This window comes from Solanum verrucosum, unplaced genomic scaffold (assembly GCF_900185275.1).
Source record: "Solanum verrucosum unplaced genomic scaffold, falcon-dt-bn FXZP01000166.1, whole genome shotgun sequence".
Classification (NCBI taxonomy): domain Eukaryota; kingdom Viridiplantae; phylum Streptophyta; class Magnoliopsida; order Solanales; family Solanaceae; genus Solanum; species Solanum verrucosum.
This window is the reverse complement of record NW_026020139.1, coordinates 846,295-856,542: the sequence shown is the minus strand read 5'-3', so window position 1 is coordinate 856,542 and position 10,248 is coordinate 846,295.

Below are 10,248 nucleotides of genomic sequence, written 5' to 3'. Positions count from 1 at the left end.
TTTTCAAACTCGGTATGGTCATTATGAGATTTTTGTAATGTCGTCTTAATTGAATAATGCTCCAGTGGTGTTAATGGATTTGATGAATAGGGTGTTTAGAAAATACCTTGACATGTTTGTGATTATAATTATTGATGATATATTGATTTATTCCAGAAATGAGAATGAGCATATTGATCATTTGAGGATTGTGTTGCGAATTCTTAAGGACTAGCAACTCGTTGCGATGTTTAGCAAGTGTGAGTTTTGGCTAAGGTCCTTAGCTTTTATTAGTCATATTGTTTCAAGTAAGGGCATTGAGTTAGATCCTTAGAAGACGGATGCATTCAAGAGTTGTCCCAAACCCCTATCCCCTTTGGATATTAGAAATTTCTTGGGTTTAGCTGGTTACTACAGATGGTTTGTTGAGGGGATTTCTTCAATTTCCTCTCCTTTGAAGACTTTGACTCAAAAGAAGGCTAAGTTCATATGGTCCAAAACATGTGAGAAGAGTTTTTAATAGTTGAAGGATAGACTTACTTCCGCTTCAGTGTTGACCTTACCAGAAGGGACATATGGTTTTATGGTTTATTGTGATGCCTCGAGAATTGGGTTAGGGTGTGTGCTTATGCAAAATGGGAAAGTCATTGCCTATGTCTCAAGGCAACTTAAGATTCATTAGAATAATTATCCTACCCATGACCTTGAACTAACGGCGGTTGTTTTTGCCTTTAAGATTTTGAGGCATTATTTGAATGGTGTGCATATAAATGTGTTTACTGACCACAAGAGTTTGAAATATGTGTTTAGTAAAAAAGATCTAAATATTTGCCAAAGAAGGTTTCTTGAGCTATTGAAAGATTATGACATGAGTGTCCTCTATCACCCTGGAAAGGCAAATGTGGTGGCGGATGCTCTTAGTCGGTTATGCATGGATAGTGTTGCTTATAATAAAGAAGCAAATAAAGAGTTTGTTTGATATATTCATCGATTAGCTGAATTGGGTGTTCGGTTAGTGGATTCTACCAATGGTAGTGTTATGGTCCAAAATGGTTCAAAATCTTCTTTAGTGGCGGATGTGAAAGCACAGCAAGGTCTTGATCCAATTTTGGTCGACATAAAAGAAGTGGTGCTTAAGAAATCCATTGAGGCTTTCTCCCATGGGGAGATTGTGTGCAGAGATGTTATAGTCGTTTGTGTGTTCCAAATGTTGATGACTTGAGGTAACGGATCTTTTCAGAAGCCCATAGTTTGTAGAATTCCATTCACTTGGGAGCTACCAAGATGTACTGTGACTTGCAGGAGGTCTATTGGTGGAACGGGATGAAGAAGGATATTGCGGAATTTGTGACTAAGTGTCCTAATTTTCAACAAGTGAAAGTTGAGTATCAGAAATCGGGAGGTTTATCCCAAGAAATTAGTATTCCTACTTGGAAGTGGGAAGATACGAATATGGACTTTATTGTAGGTTTGACTCGCATCCGGTGACAACATGACTCGATTTCGGTTATAGTAGATCGGATACCGAAATCAGCTAATTTTCTTCCCTTCAAGGTTTTCCTATTTGACGGAGGAATATGCCAAGTTGTACTTGAGAGAAATGGTAAAGTCGCATGGAGTGCCTTTGTGTATTATTTCTGATCTTGGTACCCAACTCTCTTCTCAATTTTGGAAGTCTTTCCAAAAGGGTCTTGGTACTTGTGTTAAGCTTAACATGACCTTTCATCCCAAAACTGATGGGAAAGCAAAACGTACTATCCAAACTTTGGAATACATGTTGAGAGCTTGTGTGATTGATTTTATGGGTAATTGTAATGACCATTTTCCATTGATTGAGTTTGCTTATAATACTAGCTATCACTCGACTATTGATATGGCTCCATTTGAGGCATAATATGGTAGGATGTGTAGATCTCCTATAGGTTTGTTTGAGAGGGGTAAAGTTACATAACTAGTCCTGAATTGGTACATGAGGCAATATAGAAAGTTCGACTTATTAGAGAAAGTTCAAAATGGCTCAAAATCAGAAAAAAGTGATATGTCGATGTAAGAGGAAGAGATCTCGAGTTTGTTGTTCATGATTGCATTTACTTTAAAATTTCACCCATGAAGGGTGTAATGAGGTTTGGTAAAAAAGGGAAACTTAGTCCCCGATATGTATGCCTATATCAGATTTTTAGACGTGTTGCTAAGGTTGCTTATGAACTAGATTTGCCTAATGAGTTGGCATTGGTGTATCCATTTTTCCATGTCTCTATGTTGAAGAAGCGTGTTGGTGATCCAACATCCATAGTTCCCTTAGAAGGTTTGGGAGTTAAGGAGAATCTTTCTTATGAAGAAGTTCCAGTTAAGATCTTAGACTGGCAAGTCAAGAAGTTGAAAAATAAAGAAGTTGCTTGGGTAAAAGAGTTGTGGAGGAAATAGTTAGTTGAGGGGCTACTTTTGAGGGCGAGCCCGATATGATGTCCCGATATCCTTATATCTTTCCTTCTACTCTTACTCTAGCTTGAAGTAATGAGTTCCTCATGTTTTGATCTTTGTTTTTGAGTATTGTGTCTTGAATGTTTCCATGATTTCCTTACTATGCATGATTCATGAGAAGCTTAATTTTTTTTAAAAATGAGTCAATTTGAGTGATTTGTACATGTTTATGTACATTAGAGTCTGAATTACATGTAGACTACATGATATGATGATATGAGCATGTTAGCTTGAAGTTGATGTTTCCTCCTTGGATAATAACTTGAGGCTGATATTTCCTCCTCGCATATGAGTATTGCATGAATGATGGGCTGTTAGTTTAAACCTCCGGAAACTAGTAGGCTAAACTAGAGCTAAACGTGAGGGTTAATGTCAAGGCAGAAGGTCTAGAGCTAAGGAAAATGGGCAAGGGTCCAAGGCTACCCATGAGTTGGCCAAGGCACTGCCCCCATCCCCAAGAGCGTCTTCACGACCCGTGGTGCCACCTGTGGAGGGCTAGGCAGTAGCCTCCCCAAAATCTGCCCAAAAGGTACTCCTCTTCACGAGCCATTTCACGGTTCATGGTGTGAGGGTTTAGATAAGTGGCTTAGCCACTACCTCAAGGCCCACGAGAGGGACCATATCTCATGGAAAGCACCACAACTCATGGAGCTCCTCATGAGATTGGATTGGGTTTGTGGGCTAAGGGCACATATTGCCTAGGCACTACCTCAAGTCCACAGAGGGGACCACGACTCGTGGATCCCCTCGTGGCACCTAGGCAGGTCACTTAAGTTGAGGGTTCAAGAAGCAAGTTCTTCTCACCAAATTGATTCGATTCTGTTGCTAAGGTATTGTAGTCCTTCATCCATGAATGGTCTTCATAAATGGAGTCCCTCCAAATTCAATTTCAAAACTAGTAATTCCCCAAAATTTAGGGTTTGACTTCAAACTCATAGGTTCCTTTAAAAAACATTTCTAATAATTGAATTATGAAATATTATGTATGAATTGATGATTTCTTATGGTTTTTAAGTTGAATCCCCCAAGAACCTATGAAACCCCCATATTTCTCAATTATTGTGTTGTGATGTGGGTTTGTTGATGAAAGAAGTATGTTGTGAAATTATGTATGTAGTAATTGGGTTACTTGAATTATGATTATATCCATGTGTAATGTTGTGCATTCTAGATGTGTTGATTGAATGGGATCTTGGATCTATAAAGGGCAAGATATGAGAATTATGTATGATTGTGAGATATATGTATATTCTTTAAGAACACATTGAAAGTAAAGTGATAATGATTATGATCTTATTTTGTGTTGTTGTAAGGTTATTCTCATTTACACACCTATGTATGAATATGATATGATGTGAATGGTTTTCTCACAATATGATGATTCTATGGTTTAAAGGCTATTCTCACCTATTGAATCTATGAGCTATCTTATGAATTATGTTGGATTGAGTGTCAAAACATTCTTCCAAAAATATGAACTTAATTCAAGACTTAATATGAACTCTGTGGGTAATATTGCTTAGCACCGAGTGGATATTAATATGAGATGGGAGCCTTCACGATAGTAGAGGCCGGATCTTTAGAAGGAATCTCTTGGGATGGAAGCCCTGACATTAGTAAAAGTTGGCTTTCTAGTAGCAATCCCTTTATCCCATACACTATGCGCCCTCATAGGTCTTTAGCTAGTAGATCCACCTAAGCTAAGGTTACTAGTTGTACCTTAGGAAAGTAGAGCAACCCTCTTTGGTGTGGGAGTCCCCAGATTCCATTTTTAGGTCACATGGTCTATGTGGTTAAGGCTTGTTCCCCACAACAACGTTATGAACAAGAATATGAATTATGAACTATGGTTACTCAAAAAGCTTTACATAGCATGGGTGGGATTTATGGGGTCTTATTAATGCATTGCTCAAGTATGCTTTGAGGATACCTATGGTATGTTTCCATTATATTGTAATAATCTATATGTTGACTATTCTTATGACTTATGATTTTACACAAACCTTCTTGATGATCCTTCAACTTGATAAAGTACATCTTTTCAAATAAAATGTCCTTTTTAGCAATATTTCAATATTTTATGAATGACTATCATACTTAGTGCATTTTTGTACTAACACCTACTTATCCTATACTTTCCCCAAGTGTAGGGTCTGGTTCTTAAGGCGGTCATCATTGAAGTTAAAGTTTGGATTCCACTATTCTCGTAGCTTGTGTTTAATCCTCATGATTCAAGGACGGATGTTCCACTTGTAGTTTCATTTCTAGTATTTCCTCTTTCAGACTATGTTGTATGCGTTGTGCCCCTTTTATTTGAACTGTTGTTATAAATTGCTATGTTGAGACTTAGAGTCTAGACTTTTGCTTTTGCCTTTCATGAAGATTTTAGACTTGGACTTGAAATGCGTTTTTACTCTTTATTTTTCTATGCTTATGTTATGATATGCTAAGAGGCTTACATGGTGCCTTCTGGGGTTCTTTGTGCCTTGTTACTTCTAGGGGGTACTCCTGGGCCGTGACAAACTTGGTAATTAGAGCATGAGGTTTAAAATGATTCTAGGATCATGTCATGTCTCATAAGCCACATCTAGTAGAACCTTGTTAATAAGTGTGAGGCACGCCATATTTATGGATGAGAGGCTACAATATTATTATGAAACTACACTTCTATCATTACTCTTAAGTCGTGCCATAGAGTTTAACTCTATGAAGTCCCTCTCCTAATCCTTTATGTGTCTTCAGGATTGGAACACATGGAGGGATAATGCTAGATGGATGGAGGATGACAATGCGAATCAATGAGCTCCTCCTTAAGCTCATCAAGCTCCGGTTGATCCTTTGGTTGAGAATGTGACCCATGCAGAGTTTAGGTCTACTATCCAATTGTTCGCTCAAGCCGTGATCGCTTAATTCAATAGAGAGGTTGTTCCTCCGGTGAAACTTAATGTGAATTCGGCAGCTTCAAGGGTGAGAGATTTTGCAAGAATGAACACCTCAGAATTTCATGGCTCCAAAGTGGAGGAGGATCCTAAAAAATTGTGGATGAGGTTTACAAAATACTTGATATTATGGGGGTGACTTCAGTAGAGAAAGTGGAGTTAGTCCCTTAACAATTGAAATGTGTGGCTCAAGTGTTGTCTGATCAGTGGAAGGGAGAGACACTCGTAGGAGCGGGTCCCGGTAGAATGGGAATTGTTTAAATCATCATTCCTTGAAATATTCTTTCCCCTAGAGTTGATGGAAGCTAAGATGCAAGAGTTTATTAACCTTCGACAAGTTAGTATGATTGTGAAGAAGTATGCTCTGAAGTTCACCCAACTATCCAAGTATGCTCCAACTATAGTTGCGGACTCAAGGTCTAAGATGAAAAAGTTTTTTATGGGAGTGTTTGACATGGTAGAAAAAGAATTACGTACGATAATGCTCATTGGTGATATGAATATCTCACATCTTATGATGCACGCCCAACACATTGAGGAGTCAAAGCTCAAGGAAAAGAATATGGAGGTGAAAAGAGCTAGAACCAGTGATGGGAACTTCTTCAATGCTAAGTTCGATGGACAAGGTCGACTAAGGTTCAAACAAATGTTTACCAACCAAGGTTCTCCTAGTGCTCCAAGGGTTAACAAAGATAGGGTTTCCAATTCTAAACCTCAAAGAGGTAATGGTAGTGGTTCTTATGTTGCTAGATCTACTTTTTCAAAGTGTGGAAGAAAGCTTGAGGGTAAGTGCCTAGTTGGCACATATGGTTGCTATGGTTTTGGGAAGAGTGGTCATAAAATGATAGATGTCCAATGCTTATAGATAAGGGAAGAGAGGGCAATCAAACTCCTCCTAGTGTTTCAAACTCCAATGCTCCAAAGAAAAACGACTTCTATGCTCTCCAAACGTGAAGTAACAAAGAGAGCTCCCCAGATGTAGTGACTGATATGTTAAAAGTCTTTCTTATTGATGCATATGCCTTGTTGGATCCCGGTGTTACTTTATCTTTTGTGACGCCCTATGTGGCAATAAGGTTTGATCTTCCCCCGAAAGTGTTATTATAACCTTTTGGTGTCTCTAATCATGTTGGTGACTCTGTGGTTGCTAACAGGGTTCACAGAAGATGTCCCATTTCCTTATCCTATAAAGTTACTCTTGTTTATTTGGTAGAGCCTTACATGTTAGACTTTGATGTGATTCTTGGTATGGATTAGTTACATGCATGTTACGCCTCTATTGATTAAAGAACTCGAGAGGTTAGATTCCAATTTCTGAATGAGCCTACTTTAGAGTGGAAACAAGGAAGTTCTATGCATAGAGGGAAATTAGTGTCTTACCTTAAAGCTAGAAAGATGATCTCGAAAGGTTGCTTTTACCATGTTGTTAGAGTGAGAGATGTAGGTTCTGAAACCCCCTCTCTTAAGTCCGTTCCCATGGTTAATGAGTTTTCGAAAGTATTCCCCGATGATTTGCTCGGTATTCCTCCTAAGCGGAAAATAGATTTTGGTATTGACCTTCTTCCGGATACACAACCTATATCCATTCCTCCTTATAGAATGGCTCCAACTTAGTTAAAAGAGTTGAAATAACAATTGAAGGATTTGTTAGACAAAGGTTTTATTCAACCGAGTAGCTCTCCATAGGGTGCTCTGGTGTTGTTTGTTAGAAATAAAGAAGGGTCTCTTAGAATGTGCATTGATTATCACTAATAGAACAAGGTGACCGTTAAGAACAAGTATCCCCTCAAAGAATTCATGAATTGTTTGACCAACTTCAAGGGGCAAGTTATTTTTCTAAGATTGATCTTCGTTCAGGTTATCACCAATTGAGGGCGAGAGGGGTTGATATTCCAAAGACGGCCTTCCGAACTCGATATGGTCACTATAAGTTTCTAGTAATGTCCTTTGGTTTGACTAACGCTTCGACGACATTCATGGACTTAATGAATAGAGTGTTTCGACAATATCTTGACATGTTTGTGATCATGTTTATCGATGATATTTTGATCTATTCAAGTAGTGAGAATGAGCATGTTGACAATTTGAGAGTTGTATTGCTAGTTCTTAAGGACAAACAACTTTTTGCAACGTTTAGCGAGTTTGAATTTTTTTTTGAGGTCCGTAGCTTTCCTTGGTCATATTGTGTCAAGCAAGGGTATTGAGGTAGATCCTAAGAAGATGGATGCGTTCAAGAGTTGGCCTAGACCTCTATCTCCCTCCGATATTAGAAGTTTTTCGGGTTTAGCCGGTTACTATATAAGGTTTGTTGAGGGATTTTCTTCCATTGCTTCTCCCTTGACGACTTTGACCCAAAATAAAGCTAAGTTTGTGTGGTCAGAAGCTTGTGAGAAAATTTTCCAAGAGTTGAAAGATAGAGTTACTTCCGCTCCGGTGTTGACCTTACTGAAGGTTACGGATGGTTTTGTGTTATATTGTGATACCTCTAGAGTGGGGTAGGGATGTGTGCTCATGCAAAATGGTAAAGTGATTGCCTATGCTTCAAGGCAACTTAAAGTCTATGAGAAGAATTATCCGATGCATGATCTTGAATTAGCGGCGGTGATGTTTACTTGAAAATATGGGTGGATTATTTTTATGGGGTCCATTTGGATGTTTTCACTGATCACAAGAGTCTTCAATATGTGTTTACTCAAAAGGACTTGAATATTCGGCAACAAAGGTGGTTTGAATTATTAAAGGATTATGACATGAGTGTACTTTATCACCCCAACAAAGCTAATGTGGTAGCGGATGAATTTAGTAGATTGTCCATGGGTAGTGTGGCTCATGTAGAGGATGAAAAGAAAGAATTGGTTCGTGATGTGCATAGATTGGCTCGGCTAGGTATTCAACTAGTGGATTCCACCAAGAGTGGTGTAATAGCCCATAATGGTTCCAAATTCTCCTTTGTGATGGATGTGAAGTCTAAACAAGGCCTTGATCTTATATTAGTTGAGTTGAAAGAGTCAGTACTCTAGAAGTCCGTTGACACTTTCTCCCAAGGGGGAGATGGGGTGCTTAGGTACCAAGGTCGGTTATGTGTTCCGAATGTTGATGGTTTGAGGGAGAAAATTCTAGAGGAAGCTCATAGTTCTCGATATTCTATTCATTCGGGAGCCACCAAGTTTTACTGTGATCTACGAGAAGTCTATTGGTTTAACGGTATGAAGAAAGACATTGTGGGATTTTTAGCCAAATAACCTAATTGGCAACAACTTAAGGTTGAGAATCAAAGGCCAGGAGGCTTATCCCAATATATAAGTATTCCCACTTGCAAGTTGGAAGATGTAAATATGGACTTTATTGTGTGGTTGCCTCACACTCGAAGGCAACATAATTCAATTTGGGTCATTATAGATCAAATGACAAAATCAGCACAATTTATTCCCGTCAAGGTTTCTTTTTCGGCGGAAGACTATGTCCAGTTGTATATAAGAGAGTAGTGAAGTTGCATGAGGTTTCTTTATCTATTATTTTGGATCGGGGTACTCAATTTACTTCAAACTTTTGGAAGTCATTCCAAAAAAGGCTTAGTACTAAGGTTAAGCTTAGCACAACTGTTCATCCCCAAACCGATGGGCAAGCGTAGCCTACCATTCAAACATTGGAAGATATGTTAAGGGCAAGTGTTATAGACTTCAAGGGTAATTGGGATGACCACTTGCCTTTAATAGAGTTTGCCTAAAGTAATAGCTATCATTCAAGTATCGGTATGGCTCCTTATGAAGCCTTGTATGGTCGGAGATGTAGGTCTCCGGTTTTGTTGGCTTGAGGTAAGTGAAATTTCTTTGATAGGTCCAGAGATAGTTTATGAAGCCATTGAGAAAGTTCGGCTTATTAGAGAAAGGTTAAGAACGACTCAAACTAGACAAAAGTCTTATGCCGATGTGAGAAGAAGGGATCTAGAATTTGAGGTTAATGATTGGGTCAATTTGAAAATCTCACCCATGAAGGGTGTGATGAGATTTGGCAGGAAAGGGAAACTTAGTCCCCGATATGTAGGCCCGAATCAAATATTTAAACGTGTTGGGAAGGTTGCCTATGAATTGGATTTGCCAAGTGGGTTGGCCCCGATTCATCTGGTATTTCATGTTTCAATGCTTACGAAGTGTATTGGAGATCCGTTGTCTATTATTTCCCTAGAAAGCTTGGGAGTTGACGAAAATGTTTCATATGAAGAGATTCTGGTAGAGATCCTAGACCGGCAAGTCAAGAGATTAAGAAACAAGGAAATAGCTTCCGTGAAGGTTTTATGGAGAAATCATTTAGTTGAGGGTGCTACTTGGGAGGCCGATGCCGATATGAAGTTCCGATATCCTCATCTTTTTCATTCTACTCTTATTCAAGCTTGAGGTAAGTAGTTTCTCATGAGTTTATGTGTTTTGGGAGTCATGTGTATTATATGTGTTGTTCCATGATTTCCTTATGTTATGCATGTTCTTGAGAAATTCATGTTTGATAAGAAAATGAGTTTTAATGATTGATTTTTCCTTATGTTGTTGTGCGTTGAGTATGAGTTGCCTATTTGACTTCATGAGATGAATTTATGAACATGCTTTAGTAAGCTTTTGAGAGGAATTGAATATTGGCTCCATGATATTGTGTTGAGCATGCTTTTAGTTTGAGAATCTAGTTCCTCCTATGAACATGAGAAATGTTTAATTTTCATGAATAATGGGTTGTTAGATGTAGTTCCTACTTCCTTGTGATGCATTGGTCATGTTTGAGATGGAGTTGATGTTTCCTCCTTTGAATGGTTCATTATATTGATGTTTCATGCATGATGGGCTGCTAGTCTTGAATCTTC